Below are 18,634 nucleotides of genomic sequence, written 5' to 3' on the forward strand. Positions count from 1 at the left end.
GTCTGCATCTGCGGGGATGGGTGCCTGGACGTTTGGTCCTGCGATACACAATGAAGCATGCATGGTTAGACATCAGGCAGTGATCAGGTGATACGGGGGAGGGGGATATAGGGGAGGGGGGATATGGGGACGGGCTGTTGGTGGCTCACTTGCTCGTGGGGCCCCGACCTCTGCATCAGCAAACTCCCGGTCCTCAGGTCCGCCAGCCAGTTCCAGGGCCCTTTCCTCGTGTACGGTCAGTGGCCTCTCATCAGCGGGCCCTCCTCCAGTCCTTACATGCTCCCTATTGTTGTGTGCGCGCTTCTCCTGGGGGGGGGGGTGGTGGCAGGGGTAAAAGGCAACAGTGTTAGGCAGGTATATGAATGCACGCCATCGGTTGCGCGTGCATTGCAGAGGTTAAGGTTAGGGCTGGATTCACTTGGGGATATGGGGGATATGGGGGAGGGGGGATATGGGGGAGGGGGGATATGGGGGATATGGGGGAGGGGGGATATGGGGGATATGGGGGAGGGGGGATATGGGGGATATGGGGGAGGGGGGATATGGGGGATATGGGGGAGGGGGGAATATGGGGGATATGTGGGAGGGGGGATATGGGGGAGACCTGGAGCAACAGGGAGACGACACCCCCGTCACGTGCAGGAGCGACCACCCAGCGATGAGGGGGGCAGCCACAGGCCCCCGTCACATCCGAGCCAGGACACCACTACCCAGGACACCCCTACCCGGGAAGACGAAATACCGGACAGTGACTCAGAGTGGATGGGTGGAGACGAACCCCCACCCCAAAGTGCCATGGACTCAGAGTGGGACGAAGAGCACGACACAACGCCACTGCTGTCACCAACACCCTCCACCATCGCAGAAACACTCACCACGGTTGGGCACTTTAGTGATGAGGCGTCGGTACACTCACTGGTGCGCACAACACAGCCGTCCCGGTACAGCAGGTGGAGGTAGGAGCAGCAGAGGGACCGGGCGGTCGGAGGGCAGCCCAGGCCAAGCGAACATCTGCCGCCCAGATGGATCCCGGGTTCCTGCAGTTACCACACCCACACATAGATCCGATGCAACCACCGACACGGAGACGAGCGAATAGGGTGACGGGTGGCTTGCGGCGGCTGCGGTCGCAGGTGGAGGAGTCCACCCGCGTCCAGGAGCTGGGAGTGGTCCCGGTCATGCGTGCCACCCAGGCTGACACCGCACGGGTGGCGTCCGCGGTGGAGGCAATGGGTGCGACGGTGTCAGACATGGGGAACGGTTTGCGAGGCCTGGGGCCTTCCGTGCAGGCGGCGTCTGTGGCCCAGGAAATGGCTGCCCTCTCACAGGAGGCCATGAGCCAGTGCCAGCGCCAGATGGCAGAGGCGCTCAACGCCATAGCCCAGTCTCAGCAGGCCATGGCCCAGTCTCAGCAGGCCATAGCCCAGTCTCTGCAGGCCATGGCCCAGTCTCTGCAGGCCATGGCCCAGTCTCAGCAGGCCATCGCTGAGGGCATCGGCGCCAGTGACCATGTGCGAGCTGGCGTCGCACTGTCGCAGACAGGGTTCGACAACCCCCTGGGCTCCATGGCTGCAAACCTGCAGACCCCTGTCGATACCAGCACGGGCCTCCAGGACTGGCAGCGCCAGATGTCGGGGGCGCGTCGGATGGCCAGTCCGTTCGCATCCCCCACCCATGTAGAGGCCTGGGGGCCATCGGGCACCCCGAGGGAGGAGGAGGTGGTGTGGTCCGTCCCGGCTCCCTCTGTAGGGGAGGTCCCGGTACACCGCGACACCTCGGACTCCCCCCCTTCCGTCCCAGGTGCATCGGGTGGGCAACGGGCAGGACAGGCTGGCAGCTCGCCATCCCAGTCGCCCGGGCCGCAGCCTGGCCCATCTAGGCCAGGACGCCCCAGGAAACGGCCGCCAAAGGGATCCAGTGTCAGAGGGCAGGAATCACAGGAGTCCACCTCCAGTTCTGCTGTACCGTCTGGGGAACCACGTAGACGTAGTCAAAGGGCCCGTAAGGCCAAACAATTAGACACTGAGTAAGTTGGCACGGGTGCAGGGCACAGATGAGTTTTAGGCGCTAGGGCACGTGCATGAACTCCTTTGGTTATTAAAGTCAATGTTACACCTACCGAAGCTGCCTTTGTGCTCTGTCCAAAGTGTGCGGGGGTGTCATGTACGTTGAGCGCAAGTGTGTGTGTGAGGGGTGGTCTTACCTCAGCCCCAGGTGAGTCTGCCCCCTTCCCCCTGGGCCGCCATCAACATCCCCCGGGCAGAGGACGGGACCGTGCGCTGCAGTGTCACAGCCGCATGCAGGGATGGTCCGGGTGGATGGTGGTACTGTGGCCATGGGTCAGACATAGTCCAACGATGTAGAGCCAGGAGCTCATTGGAGGCGGGCTGTCATCATTCTCCATGGCCTGCGATAGACACGCGTCCACCCGCAACTGGGTGAGCCCGGCCCGTTGTGCCGCCGGTGGATCGGCAATTGGGAGTGGGGGGGTGGTGTGCATGCGGGTGGGGTGTGTGGGGTTGGGGAGGGGGGTGATGGTGCTGGGTGGATGGATGGGTGGGGGGTGTGGGTGGTCGGCTGTTGTCATGGTGTGCGGTCTGTGGCCATACTACCCGATTCCCACGCCCATCTAGTCAGTGAAGCGGGCGTCTATCAGTCTGTCCCGTGCCCGCTGGGCCAGCCGGTAACGGTGGACAGCCACCCGTCTGTGTCTACCCCGTCTGCCCTGACCATTGCCCCCATCCCCCTCATCTGGGGAGGACTGGGCCTCTTCCTGCTGCTCCTCCACTCCGCCCTCCTCTGCCTGCGGCACATCGCCCCTCTGCTGGGCTATGTTGTGCAGGACGCAGCACACCACAATGATGCGGCCGACCCTATCTGACCGATACTGGAGGGCGCCCCCAGAGAGGTCCAGGCACCTGAAACGCATCTTCAGCACGCCAAAGCACCTCTCGATCACTCCCCTTGTCGCTACATGGGCATCATTGTAGCGGTTCTCCGCCTCATTGCGTGGCCTCCGTATAGGTGTCATCAGCCACGATCGCAATGGGTAGCCCCTGTCGCCCAGCAACCAGCCCCTCAGCCGGGGATGGCGTCCCTCGTACATGCCGGGGATGGATGACCGCGACAACACGAATGAGTCGTGTACACTGCCTGGGTAACGGGCGCAGACGTGCAGGATCATCATGCGGTGGTCGCAGACCACCTGTACGTTCATCGAATAGGTCCCCTTCCTATTAGTGAACACGGCCCTGTTATCTGCAGGTGGCCGCACGGCGACGTGCATCCCATCGATCGCGCCCTGGACCATGGGGAACCCGGCAATGGCAGAGAAGCCCACGGCCCGGGCATCTTGGCTGGCCCGGTCCACGGGGAAGCGGATGTAGCGGTGCGCCATGGCATAAAGGGCATCTGTCACTGCCCGGATGCACCGATGCACCGATGTCTGCGATATGCCGGACAGGTCCCCACTCGGTGCCTGGAATGACCCCGTTGCATAAAAGTTCAGGGCCACCGTAACCTTGACGGACACGGGGAGAGGGTGTCCCCCGCCAGTGCCACGCGGTGACAGGTGTGCCAGCAGGTGGCAGATGTGTGCCACGGTTTCCCGGCTCATCCGGAGTCTCCTCCTGCATTCCCGGTCCGTGAGGTCCTGGTATGACTGCCGGGGCCGGTACACACGGGGCGCCCTCGGGTGCCTCCGTTGCCGTGGGGCCGCGACGTCCTCCTCCCCCTCCTCGTCCTGTCGGTCAGGTGTCCCTCCAGCCTGGGCGGCTGCCGCCTGCCCCTCTGCGGCAGCCTGCGCCGCCTCTCTGGCACGCTCCTCCTCCTCCTCCTCCTCCTCCTCATCCAGGGCAACATAGACATGAGCGGCTGCCACCATGGCGGCCAACATCGCTGTATGATCTGAAAACATGACGACCTGGTGGGGGGGAGGGGAACGACGACATGTCATCATTGCCCATATCCCCTCCTCCCCCCAGCCAGGTGGCATGGACCGCATGGGTCCAACTGTTGGAGGCTGGCACCTGGCCAGGTGGACCAACTCATTTGCCCTCCCATCACCCACCCCGGCACGGACCCCCCCCCCGGCCCAACCTCCACCCCGGCACGGACCCCCTCCCCAACCCCCAACCTCCACCCCGGCACGGACCCCCTCCCCAACCCCCAACCTCCACCCCGGCACGGACCCCCCCCCCCCAACCTCCACCCCGGCACGGACCCCCTCCCCAACCTCCACCCCGGCACGGACCCCCCCCCCCAACCTCCACCCCGGCACGGACCCCCTCCCCAACCTCCACCCCGGCACGGACCCCCTCCCCAACCCCCAACCTCCACCCCGGCACGGACCCCCTCCCCAACCCCCAACCTCCACCCCGGCACGGACCCCCTCCCCAACCCCCAACCTCCACCCCGGCACGGACCCCCTCCCCAACCCCCAACCTCCACCCCGGCACGGACCCCCTCTCCAACCCCCAACCTCCACCCCGTGCCGGGGTGGAGGTTGGGGGTTGTGGAGGGGGTCCGTGCCGGGGTGGAGGTTGGGGGGGGGGTCCGTGCCGGGGTGGAGGTTGGGGGTTGGGGAAGGGGTCCGTGCCGGGGTGGAGGTTGGGGGTTGGGGAGGGGGTCCGTGCTGGGGTGGAGGTTGGGGGTTGGGGAGGGGGTCCGTGCCGGGGTGGAGGTTGGGGGTTGTGGAGGGGGTCCGTGCCGGGGTGGAGGTTGGGGAGGGGGTCCGTGCCGGGGTGGAGGTTGGGGGTTGTGGAGGGGGTCCGTGCCGGGGTGGAGGTTGGGCACGGACCCCCTCCCCAACCTCCACCCCGGCACGGACCCCCTCCACAACCCCCAACCTCCACCCCGGCACGGACCCCCTCCCCAACCTCCACCCCGGCACGGACCCCCTCCACAACCCCCAACCTCCACCCCGGCACGGACCCCCTCCCCAACCCCCAACCTCCACCCCAGCACGGACCCCCTCCCCAACCCCCAACCTCCACCCCGGCACGGACCCCTTCCCCAACCCCCAACCTCCACCCCGGCACGGACCCCCCCCCCCAACCTCCACCCCGGCACGGACCCCCTCCACAACCCCCAACCTCCACCCCGGCACGGACCCCCTCCCCAACCTCCACCCCGGCACGGACCCCCTCCACAACCCCCAACCTCCACCCCGGCACGGACCCCCTCCCCAACCTCCACCCCGGCACGGACCCCCTCCCGGCACTCCCCCGGAGCCCAGCCTACTCTAACCACCACCCCCCCCCCCCCCCCCCCCCCGCCGCACACACACACAAGCCGAGACACACCTCTCCTCAGGCAATCAGTCTGCGGCCACGCCATTTCCTGCCCAGAGCCAACCCCCCAGGCCGTCACTCACCTCCTCGCTGGTCGGCGTGAGCCTGGAGCACCGGGTCACGCCGATGAAAAGGAGGTTTGATTGACGTCGACGTGAACGGTCATCACGTCGACGGGACTTCGGCCCATCCGGAAGGGAGAATATCGGCAGGCCGAAAATCGTCTGCCTTGCGCAGGCCCGTGACATTCTCCGCGGCAGCGGCGCCATTAACGCCCCGCCGACTTTTCTCCCTTCGGAGACTTCGGCGGGGGCGGGGGCGGGATTCACGGTGGCCAACGGCCATTCTCCGACCCGGCGGGGGGTCGGAGAATGACGCCCCTTATTTCAAGTAATTCAAACTTAAGGGGCGAGATTCTCCGACTCCCCGCCGGGTCGGAGAATCGCCGGGGGCCGGCGTGAATCCCGCCCCCGCTAGTTGCTGAATTCTCCGGCACCGGACATTCGGCGGGTGCGGGAATCGTGCTGCGCCGGTTGGCGGGCCCCACCCCGCGATTCTCAAGCCCGGATGGGCCGAAGTCCCGCTGCTAGAATGCCTGTCCCGACGGCGTAGATTAAACCACCTACCTTACCGGCGGGACAAGGCGGCGCGGGCAGGCTCCGGGGTCCTGGGGGGGCGCGGGGCAATCTGGCCCCGGGGGTGCCCCCACGGTGGCCTGACCCGCAATCGGGGCCCACCGAACTGCAGGCGGGCCTGTGCCATGGGGGCACTCTTTTCCTTCCGCCTTCGCCACGGTCTCCACCATGGCGGAGGCGGAAGAGACTCCCTCCACAGCGCATGCACAGGGATGCCGTGAGCGGCCGCTAACGCTCCCGCGCATGCGCCGACCGGAGATGTCATTTCCGCGCCAGCTGGCGGGGCACCAAATGCCTTTTCCGCCAGCTGGCAGGGCGGAAATTAGTCCGGCACGGGCCTAGCCCCTTAAGGTCGGGGCCCGGCCCCCCCAAGATGCGGAGGATTCCGCAACTTTGGGGCGGCGCGATGCCCTACTGATTTGCACCGTTTTGGGCGCCATCGGCCGATACCGGAGAATTTCGCCCCAGATTCTGGCAACTCCAAACAACGGGGGCGAAATTCTCCTACCCGCCCTGCCACATTTCTGCCCCGACCGGCCGGCGGGGGTCACCGTAACACCGGCCGGTCAATGGGATTTCCCATTGTGGGGCAGCCCCACGCCGTCGGGAAACCCCCGGGCGCCGGCAAAACGGAGACTCCCGCCGGCGGAGAATGACGCCCCTGCTTGTTTAAGTAATGACCATTTATCCGAGAGGTGGAGAATTTAACAATCCTCTGGGTTCCCTTTGTGTATTTTAAAACGCTGGAATTTTTCTGACTCGAAGGAAAAGTGTTGAATTACAGCACAGGCTGTTTGTTATGTCAAAAGCCTCTCTGATAAGCACTGGTTTGCAGTTCACTGGCTGCTGTTCAAACAATCCTGTCTATAGTTTTTCCCCAGAAATAATTTTGTTATAGCCTTGAGCTGCATAGGCAAAGTATTTTAAAACTTTATACTTATCTTTTATACTAGTAAACAATGTTTAACAATAGTAGCCAAATTCGGTTTGATTCTGCTGGTATTAGCGCTTCATTTTATATTGTTCTGGCCTTACTTAAGGGTCAAAGTGCACTGTTTTAGTTTAGGTTATAAGTTATTGAGGGGCGATTCTCCGCGGCGCGGACAAAGTGCCTGCGCGGTCGTGAACACCTTCGCGTTTCTAGACAGCGCAAACAGGGCCTGGGCACGACCTATTCTGGCCCCCACAGGGGGCCAGGCACGGTGCTGGAGCGGTTCACGCCACTCCAGTGTCCTTATGCGGTGTCCATTTGGTGCCTCGCCAAACCGCGCATGCGCAGTTGGGGCAGCCCAATCATGCGCATGCGCAGTTGCGCCACGCCATCCTGCGCATGCGCCGGGAACTTCTTACGCGCACCGGCCCCTCACCAACATGGCGCCGGTATTCTGGGGCCGCGTGTGGAAGGTGGTAGGCCCGGAGGGGGGAGAGGCCGGCCCGCTGATCGGTGGCCCCTCCCCCGGTGAAGGAGCCCCCCATCCCTCCCACAGGCCGCCCCCCCAGCGTTCCCGCAGAGTTCCTGCCAGCAGCGACTAGGGGTGGACGGCGCCAGCGGGAACCTGTCGTGTTGTAGCGGCCGCTCGGCCCATCTGGGCCGGAGAATCGCCGCTTGCCGTTTGCGGCAATTCTCCGAGCGGCCCGGCGCGAATCGTGCGCCGCTGGTTTCAGGGGGTTGGGAGAATCGCGTGCGTGCGTCGGGGAGGCATGGCGCGATTCGCGCGGCGGCCCAGCGATTCTCCCCCCCCCCCCCCCGGCATGGGGGGGGGGGGTGAATCGCGCCCATTGTGTCTATTTGTTAAGACCCAAGATTAAAACTCGGCCTTCACGTTGCACGCCAGATGTGACGGTTGTGGAGTATTTATCTAAGATCTACCTGAGTAGTCGAGGTTGTAAGCGACTAGTCAAGGTCTTATGAATATCTAAAGTAAGACTCGCTATATGGGAGATCTAATTATAATATACACAATGTGCCTTTCGTTCACTACATTCAGTGGTACAGAAGAGACCGTGCCTTAGATGACTATCTTATCCTTAAAGTGACTAAATATTTCTAATTCTTGAGAGCTAGGCATGGGCACATGACCCTCCAGATAGCCTCAGTGGGTGAGAATATGATGAGTCTTAGTTAAATGTCACTCTTATTTATTGAAACAGACACGGGTCTGTATGGTAAAATATATAAGCAATTTATTTAAAGAGAAAAGGGTAAATACAAGTGTTTTGATAAATGACACAGTTTGACAGATACAGGATACTTGATGAGATAGCCTCTGACCTTCTTAACTACAAAATTGATTAAGTTACAAACATTTCATACTCACAATGACTAGTAGTTCTCGGAGCTCGATACTCAATCAAGAGCAGAGCTGAACGAGTCGAGATTGCAGTTTAAACACCCAGTAATATCCTAAACAGCTCTCCAAGCGAAACTCTCACTTTCGCAGCTTTGGCGTGAATATTTATATTGTTTTTACACTCAGGGAGAGCTAAGGAGTTCGAGGGGAGTTTTAGCATAGCCCCTTCTTTTGAAAAACAAGTTAACTCTCCACAGTTATTTCGAGACAAAGAACAATCTCTCCCTTGGTTGGCAAGGCCTTAATTTCAGGGAGGCCTATCAGGGCACCTGTTTCTAAAGATACGAGGTTGATACCTCTGGCAGCTATCTCCAGAAAAACACTAGCCTCCCTTCTTGGCAGGGCCACTTACCAAGCAGTAGCCTCTCTTAGTGGCAAGGCCACTAGACTTAATGAGTTCACTGCATCTGGATTCTTACAAAGATAATACATATTAAAAAAAACATTATTGCGATAATTAATGGTTTACATTGATAATGGACTCATCAATCATCAGTTTTTATTATAGGGTTAAATACATGATTTAAGATAGCATCAGCTCTGATCAGCTTTTAATATAAAGTGAATATATGATTTAATATAAAATCAGTTCTGATCAGCCTTTAATATAGGTGGATACCGCCACAAACCCTTCTCTGAACTGCTTCCAATGCATTTACATCCTTACTTAAATAAGGACGGCAGTACTGTATACCATACTCCAGATGTGGTCTCACTAATGCCCTGTATGACTGAAGTATATCCTCCATACTTTCAATTCCCCAAACAATAAACAATAATATTCTGTTGGCTTTCCTAACTACCCACCTCAGTGACCATGAGAATGCAGTGCTGGGTCTGCTCCTTAAACTGCTACGTCACTCACAGTGATGGTGGTCGCGTGATAGTGTTCCGTAGAAGTATATATCTGAAAAGCAGAAAGGATCTTCGAGAACAGAAATGGGCACTTTTCTGCCTGAGGATATAGAAATTATACGGGTGGACCGTAAATGCTCAAGCAATGAGCAATTCATGTTCAGAAAGAGACAACACAATTTTGTTTTGTAATCAACAGTGTCAAACTGTTGAGCAAGGAAGTGTTAGAAAATTGCATCACTGAGTTGTGTGATGGCATTATACTGTACAGCTCCTGTCAGAACACAAATTTTATTGTATCTAAAAACTTTTCAGTCGACCCCATTTTGCAAAAGATTTGGCAGTTTTTCATTTATTGATGATTTCATGTTAAAATCTTTAACTAGCCTTGCAGAGTTATCAGTGATTCTACATAGGGTTTAAACTTAACAGTTGGGGGAGGGTTCAGATGAATGGAACATTAGAAAATCAAAGTGAAAGGAAAAGGTAAGAGTGCAGGTTAATGACAAGGACTTTAAACTGGTTAAGTTGGAGCCGGGGGGGGACGGACGACGACTCAGGAGAGGCTAGTAAAGTTTCCAGAACAAGTAATAGAACAGAGAGTATGGAAAACAGCAGGAATCTAAATTCAGGCACAGCCGAAAAGAGGATTAGGGGTCGGTCCTTGCAGGACTGAGGGTGTTGTACCTTAATATGCGCAGTATACGAAACAAGATAAATGACCTAGTAGTGCATATTGAAATTGGCCGGTACGATGTTGTGGGCAGCACAGAGATGTAGATGCAAGCGGCTCAGGGCTGGGATCTAAATATCCAAGGATATGTGTCCAATCGAAAGGACAGGCAGATGGGCAGAGGGGGCGGGGTTGCCTTGCTAATTAATGAAATTAAATCGACAGCAGGAAGAGATATAGGGTTGGAAGGCATGGACTGTGTAGGTGTAGTTGAGGGGTCGCAAAGGAATAAAGACCCTGATGTGAGTTATGTACAGGTCCCCTAGCAGTAGTCAGGATGTGGGGCAGAAAATAAATCAGGAGATAGAAAAGGCATATAAGAAAGGCAATATCACAATAATCAAAGGGGACTTCAATATGCAGGTGGACTGGGAAAATCAGGGTGGTAGCTGATCCTATGAAAAGGAACTTGTGGAATGTCTATGAGATAGTTTTTTGAAGCAGCTTTATAAGTTCATAAGTTCACAAGATATAGGAGCAGAATTAGGCCATTTGGCCCATAGAGTCTGCTCCGCAATTCTATCATGGTTGATATGTCCTCATCTGCTACAACGTTTCAGACCAAGAGCTGGATTGCTAAATCATCCAGAGCATCACCCCCTAGAACACATGACCTAGGAGCAGGGGTAGGCAATGTAGCTTCCCGAGCCGAAACACCCTCAATGTGATCATGGCTGATCCCATCCTGGCCTCAACTCCACTGTCCTGCCCGTTCTCCATAACCCTTCAACCCATTAGCAATTAAAAATCTGTCTAACTCCTCCTTAAATTTACTCACTGTCCCAGCATCCACCGCACTCTGGGGTAGCTTGTGGCAGAGCCCACGAGGGAATAGACTATTCTGGATTTGGTGATGTGTAATGAGGCAGAATTGATTAAAGAACATAAGGTGAAGGAACTTTAGAGGGCAGTGACCACAATATGATAGAATTTACACTGCAGTTTGAGAGTGAGAAGCTGGAATCAGATGTAACCAAATTACAACTGAGTAAAGGTAACCACAAAGACATGAGGGAGAAGCTGGCCAGAGTTGATTGGAAGGGGAGCATGGCAGAAAAGATGGTGGAATAGAAATCGTAGGAGTTTTTGAGGGGTATTCCGGAGGCACAATAGAATCTCATCGCAAGGAGGAGGAAACATGCTGAGGGGAGGACGATGCCACCATGGCTGACAAAGGAAGTCAGGGACAGCATAAAAGAAAAAGAAAAAGAATACAATGTGGCGAGGCTTAGTGGGAAGCAAGAGGATTGGCAATACTTTAAAAGCCAGCAGAGAACCATTATAAAAGCAATAAGGAGGGAGAAGATGAAATATGAATGCAAGCTGGCGAGTAATATGAAAGAAGATTGGAAGAGTTTTAGCGACATTAAAGGGTAAGAGAGGTAAGAATGGACACTGGACCACTGGAAAATGAGGCTGGAGAAGTAGTAATGGGGAACAAAGAAATGGCAGAGGAACTGAATAGGTACTTTGCATCAGTCTTCACAGTGGATGACACTAGTGGCATACCAGAACTTCAAGAGAGTCGGGGGTAGAGGTGAGTGCAGTGACCATCACTAAGGCGAAGGTGTTGGGGAAGCTGAAAGGTCTGAAAGTGGATAAATCACCCAGGCCGGATGGAATACACCTCAAGGTACTGAAGACAATAGCTGAGGAGATTGAAGAGGCATTGTTGGTGGACTTTCATAAATCATAGGAGTCAGGGAGGGTCCCACAGGATGTAAAATGGCTAATGAAACACCCCGGTTTAAGAAGGAGGGAGGTCATTAGTAAGATTTTAGAATCCATTATTAAGGCTGAGATTGTGGAATGCATGGAAGTGCATGGCAAAATTGTGCTGAGTCAGCATGGATTGGTCAAGACGAGGCCATGCCTGACCAATCTGTTAGAATTCTTTGAGCAGGTAACAAGGAAGTTAGACAAATGGGAATGAGTGGATGTGATATATTTGGATTTCCAGAAGGTCTTTGACAAGGTGCCATATCGGAGACTGATAAATAACTGAAGAGCCCATGGTGTTAGGGACAAGGAACTGCCATGGATAGAGGATTGGCTGACTGGCAGAAGGCAGAGAGTGGGGATAAAGGGTCCTTTTCATGATGGCACGGGGGTCAGGTTTGGGACCACAACTATTCATGATAAATACGAATGATCTGGAATGAGTTGCTAAGTTTGAAGATGATACAAAGATTTATAGAGGGACAGGTAGTGTTGATGAAGTGGGGAGGCTGCAGAAGGACTTGGGCAGGCTAGGAGGGTGGGCAAAAAAGTTGCAGATGGAATACAATGTGGAAAATAGTGAGGTTTTGCACTTTGGTAGGAAGAGTAGAGCCATAGACTATTTGCTAAATGAGGAAAGGCTTTGGTAGCACAGTGGTTAGCACTGTCACTTCACAGCGCCAGGGTACCAGGTTCGATTCCCGGCTTGGGTCACTGTCTATGCAGAGTCTGCATGTTCTCCCCGTGTCTGCGTGGGTTTCCTCGGGTGCTCCGGTTTCCTCCCACAAGTCCCGAAAGACGTGTTGTTAGGTAATTTGGACATTTTGAATTTTCCCTCAGTGTACCCAAATAGGCGCCGGAATGTGGCGACTCTGGGCTTTCACAGTAACTTCATTGCAGTATCAATGTAAGCATACTTGTGACAATAAAGATTATTAAAAAATACACAAAAAAAATCTGAAGCACAAAGGGACTTAGGAGTCCTGGTTCAGGAGTCTCTTAAGGTTAACAGTCAGTTTATGTTGGCAGTTCGGAAGGCAAATGCAATGTTAGCATTCATTCCGATAGGGCTAGAATACAAGAGCAGGGATATACTGCTGAGGATTAGACCCCATTTGGAATATTGTGAGCAGTTTTGAGCCCCGTATCTAAGGAAGGATGTGTTGGCCTTGGAGGGGGTCCAGAGGAGGTTCACAAGAATGATCTCCGAAATGAAGGGCTTGTCATATGACGAGCGATTGAGGACTCTGAGTTTGTACTTGATGACGTTCAGAAGGATGAGGGAGGATCACATTGAAACTTACAGGATATTGAGAGGCCTAGATAGCATGGACATGGAGAAGATGTTTCCACCAGTAGGAGAGATTAGATGCTGAAGGCACAGCCTTAGACTAAAGGGACAATCCTTTAAAACTGAGATGAGGAGGAATTTCTTCAGTCAGAGGGTGATGAATCTGTGGAACTCTTTGCTGCAGAAGGCTGTGGAGGCCAAATCACTGAGTGTCTTTAAGTCAGACATAGATAGGTTCTTGATTAATAAGGGGATCAGAGGTTACGGGGAGAAGGCAGGAGAATAGGGATGAGAAACATATCGCCCATGATGGAATGGTGGAGCAGACTCAATGGGACTAATGGCCTAATTCTGCTCCTATGTCTTATGGTCTTATTTGAGGGACAATAGACAATTTTTATTCAAAGGATTTTAGCTAGATGTTATTGAGCAATTTCTTAGTTTAACCAATTTAACTCTGAATAATAAATATTAAATTCAAGCTACACATTGGTAGAAATAAACATAAAACCTCACTTGATATTATAATAGCACTAGCATAATTATTCATTACAATAATTAAATAAAACTTACAACTTTTTTATTCCCTCTTTGCTTAATGCAAACAATGTCACCCTTCTTTACAATGGCATCAATGTTATCAAATTGCACTCCCTGAACATCATGATGCTCACCTGCCAAACCAAGACCACATTATTTCAAAAAGTATTACCTGGCCCTGTGTTAAATTGATTTTTAAGATTATTCACACAGTTCGATGCCTGAACCTTTTGCGCGAGGCTGGTGTTGATTCAATTAAAAGTGGCGTACAGGACACACTTAACGAAAGCGAGGATGAAGCCAGTTGTTTGAGAGAGTGGAGCATTTCTTTGAGTGGTGTGGGAGGGGCCAGGCCATTCATGTCCATATGTTCTCGTCCTGCCCGAAGTTGGAGAAATGTGCGGGTCATTTTTCAGCACCCTGTCTGAGGTTCTACACATGGATTTGGAGCCGCGTTGCCAGGAGACCATATTCAGGGTGTCAGACCTGCCGGGGACAGATGTCTTAGCCTCTGCCTTGTTGATCGCTCGCAGACGATCCAGGTGCAGTGGAGGTCAGCTTCTCCCCCTGTGCCTCGGTGTGGCTGGGGATCTAATGGAGTTCCTGTACTCAGAGAGGTGAAATTTGCTGTGAGAAGTTCCACAAGAGATGGGGTTTGTTTATCTTACCCTTGGATTGGATTGTTTTTGTCACTTGGATCGAGGTACAGTGAAAAGTATTGTTCTGTGTACACTCAGACAGATGCGTGAAAAGACAATACATAACAGGGCAAACATAAAATACACAAAGTAAATACATAGACACAGGCAGCAGGTGAAGCATACAGGAGTGTAGTACTACTCGGTAGAGAAGATGTACAAAGAGATCAGATCCGTCCATAAGAAGGTTTTCTAGGAGTCTGGTAACAGTGGGGAAGAAGCTGTTTTTGAATCTGTTAGTGCGTGTTCTCAGACTTTTCTATCTCCTGCCCGATGGAAGAAGTTGGAAGAGCGAGTAAGCTGGGTGGGAGGGGTCTTTGATTATGCTGCCCACTTTCCCCAGGCAGTGGGAGGTGTAGATGGAGTCAATGGTTGGGAGGCAGGTTTGTGTGATAGACTGGGCGGTGTTCACGAGTCTCTGAAGTTTCTTGCGATCTTTGGCCGAGCAGTTGCCATACCAGGCTTGATGCAGCCCGATAAGATGTTTTCTATGCTGCATCTGTAAATGTTGGTAAGAGTCAATGTGGACATGCCGAATTTCCTTAGTTTCCTGAGGAAGTATAGGCGCTGTTGTGCTTTCTTGTTCGTAGCATTGGCATGGGTGGACCAGGACAGATTATTAGTCATGTGCGCACTTAGGAATTTGAAGCTGTCAACCACCTCCACCTCGGCCCTGTTAATACAGACAGGGGTGTTTACGATATTTTGCTTCCTGAAGTCGATGACCAGCTCTTTAGTTTTGCTGACATTGAGGGAGAAATTGTTGTCATTACACCTCTCTACTAGGTTCTCTGTCTCCCTCCTGTATTCTGACTCATGGTTGTTCGGGATCCGACCCATTACGGTCGTGTCATCAACAAATTTGTAGGTGGAGTTGGAGCCGAATTTTGACACGCAGTCATGTGTGTATATCGAGTAGCGTAGGGGGCTAAGTACGCAGCCTTGCGGGGCCCAAGTATTGAGGACTATCATGGAGGAGGTGTTGTTGTTTATCCTTACTGATTGTGGTCTATGGATCAGGAAGTCGAGAATCCAGTTGCAGAGCGAGGAGCTTTGATATGAGCTTGGCTGGGATTATGGTGTAGAAGGCGGAGCTGTAGTCAATACATAGGAGTCTGATGTAGGAGTCCTTATTGTCAAGGTGCTCCAGGGATGGGTGTAGGGCCAAGGAAATGACATCTGCTGTGAACTGGTTGTGGCAGTATGTGAACTGCAGTGGATCTAGGCATTCTGGGAGTATGGAGTTGATGTGCCTCATGGCCAACCTCTCAAAGCACTTGTCAAGGCCATTGGACGATGGTCGTTGAGGCACATTGCCTGGATCTCCTTTGGCACCGATGATGTCTTCTTGAAGCTGGTGGGGACCTTGGAATGGAGTAGGGAGAGGTTGAAGATGTTTGCAAATATATCTGCCAGCTGGTCCATGCAGGATCTGAGTGAACGACCAGGGACCCCGTCCGGATCCGTGGCCTTTCGAAGGTTCACTTTCAAGAAGGCCGATCTGACTTTGGAAGCTGTGATGATGGGTATGGGTGTGTCCGGGGCTGCTGGAGCAGTCAACAGCGGTTTGATGGTTTCCTGCTCGAACCGAGCACATAATGCATTGAGTTCATCGGGGAGAGATGTGCTGTTGCCGGAGATTCTGTTTGGCTTCGCTTTGTAGCCCGTTATGTTGTTTAAGCCTTGCCACAACCGCCGAGAGTCCATGACGTCCGTGAGTCTAGCTTGGTCTTATATTGTCTCTTGGCATCCCGGTGACTTTGTGGAGGTCGTACCTGGATTTCTTGTATAGGTCACAGTTGCCTGACTTGAACGGCTCAGACCTGGCCTTCAGTAGGGTGTCAATCTCCCGATTAAGCCATGATTTACGGTTGGGCAACATACACACTACTTTCTTTCGTCTATACATTTGCTAAAAAGTCTGTGACGGTTGTTTAGGTTGGTTGCTGAGTTCTTAAATACGGAGCAGTAGACTGACTCCAAGCAGTTATATAGGAGCTCTTCTGTTGTCTCAGACTTTGGGGATCTTGTTCCTGTCAAGGGGTGGGGCAGGAGGTTAGTTAGGGGGGTGGCATTGAGGGGGGGGAGGGGGGGGGTGTATTTGTTGTAAAAATGTTTACAATGTTGAAAATTTGAATAAAAATATTTTTTCAGAGATGCTGTGTCCTATGTGAGGTGTTGTGAAGTGCTTTGTTTTGGCAACACGCGTTCTATGTCTACTAAATTGATTGCTATGAAAACATTTACGTTTAATAGATGTTGTTTCAAAGTGAATTCAACTGTTGACATAGATAGATTTAATAAGTTTCTATGTTTCTAGTCGTCAATTATTTAAAAATTAGTATTACTTAGACTAATTCTAGGGCCGGATGAAAAGTTTCCATTGGCGAGATATGACCACTGGGCTTTAGTTTGCCCACTTCTGTTCTAGGGAGATGGGATAAATATAATAAATGATTTGGGATTCAAAGAATAGAGGAAACATATTCATCTCCAGCATGAGCAGAAAATAGATTGTAGCAGATTGATCACCCATCATGTGCTCCATTTAATTTTACTTATCATTGAAACGATCCATTAAACCCAATTGTACTAACCCACTGAGGTTAAATTTAACCTGTAATGTCAGTCATCCTTCCCAGTGTCACAAGGTTGATTATTTTTCATTAATACCCCTCTTATTTTCGATTGCTACACTTTTCCATAAACAATGGGTTTTCAAGAATTGTTTATCACTGATGGATAAAGGAACACTTGATAGAAATAAAATTGCCATCGTGGAAAATAAAGTTTCTTCACATTTCTGAAATCTGACCAATAAATTATACAGAGTGGCAGTGAAGTGTTTTTGAAAATTATGCTCCTTATAACAAGGAGTAGTGCCTTACATGTGTTTAAAACTAATGAGATGGATCATGAGATGCACCGACATCATCATAACATAATATAGCATGATTTTACCCCCATTAGATTTCATTTGTTGGAGTTCAAATCATGGAATCATCATAGAATCGCGACAGTGTAGAACAGTGTTCTTCAAACTCGGGGGCGCGACCCACGGGTGGGTCACGGGCAGGTGTCAGGAGGGTCACAGAGCCGTCCTTTCCAGCGCTCCCGATTGCACAAATCCGCATGCAGCAGCCAGCGTTTAATAACATGTAAAAATATTTGGCCGCATATGCGCCGATGATCGGGCACGCATGCGCAGTGCGGCCGCTATTGTTTTACCCGGTCGCAGCTTTTTGTTTTACAAGTTCAGGGGGGGAGAGGTGGGGTTTATTCATTTTTTTCATTTATTTTATTCTTTTTTCTTACCAGTTAGGGGGGGGGGTTTATTCATTTTATTCATTTATTTTATTCATTTAATTTTTTTTTCATTTATTTTATTCTTTTTTTTTTACATGTTCGGGGGGGGGTTTATTTAATAAAATTTTACGGAATAAAATGCAGAACTTTGGACAGATGGAGACTCCTTACTTTCCGACACCGGAAGGCTTTACCTTCATCCAACGGGTTCTATTGGAGGAGCGTGTACGAGGGCCAAAGGGACCCAAAACCATTTCCTCCATTTTTATCAGAAGCAAACAAGGTAAGAGAAAATGGTGGGTTGTTCAGGTCGGCTGGCATGGGTCGCGAAGGTTGGGCGTGTTGGGTCCCGAATGTCGGCCGGGTTGGGACCCGAAGGTTGGCCGGTTGGTAAAAATGGTCCCCGGAAAAAAAGTTCGAAGAACACTGGTGTAGAAGGAGGCCGTTCGGCCCAACATGTCTGCGTCGACCCGCTGAAAGAGCATCCCAAACCTAGGCCCAATTCCCCACCCTATCCGTGTAACCCCCACCCAGGGACAATTTAGCATATCCCATCCACCTAACCTGCACATTTTTGGACTGTGAGGAAACCGGAGCACCCGGAGGAAACCTACGCAGACACTGGGAGAATGTGAAAACTCCATACAGAGGTCGGAATCGAACCCGGCTCCCTGGCGCTGTGAGGCAGCAGTGCTGACCACTGTGCCACCATGCCCCCCCCCCCATCATGCCAAGTGAATAAATAGATTAAGGCCTAAAGTAAAATGCCACATCTGGAAAAGAATTGGACAATTTCTGACTCTTGCCCGGATCTATTTGAACAAATTAATACTGGACCTGCCCTTTGCAAAAATAAATATTTGCTGCTTACCTTTTAAAGGAATAATCCAGATGTATGTATCTATTGTCTCTTGTCTTTCAGGTGGCAAACAAGTATTGTTATCTGTGGGTAGAATCATTATAAGAAAGGTAAGTAGTTCTGTTTACTGACTGAATAAAATGTAGATATTTTTGTTTCCTATTTAACTGCGGGAGTATTTGATTCCAGATGATGAGTGGGAGGATAAAAGAGAAATGAGATTAAGGTGTTGGTTTCTGGCATTCCAAGGAGTTAGATTTTTTTTTCAAGTTCATATAAATAAATCCTGATTCTCTTCTGTCCTTGCTACAGTCAAAACCTCTTCAGCAAAAAAACCAGGAACACTCATCCATAAT

This window comes from Scyliorhinus torazame, chromosome 4 (assembly GCF_047496885.1).
Source record: "Scyliorhinus torazame isolate Kashiwa2021f chromosome 4, sScyTor2.1, whole genome shotgun sequence".
Lineage (NCBI taxonomy): Eukaryota > Metazoa > Chordata > Chondrichthyes > Carcharhiniformes > Scyliorhinidae > Scyliorhinus > Scyliorhinus torazame.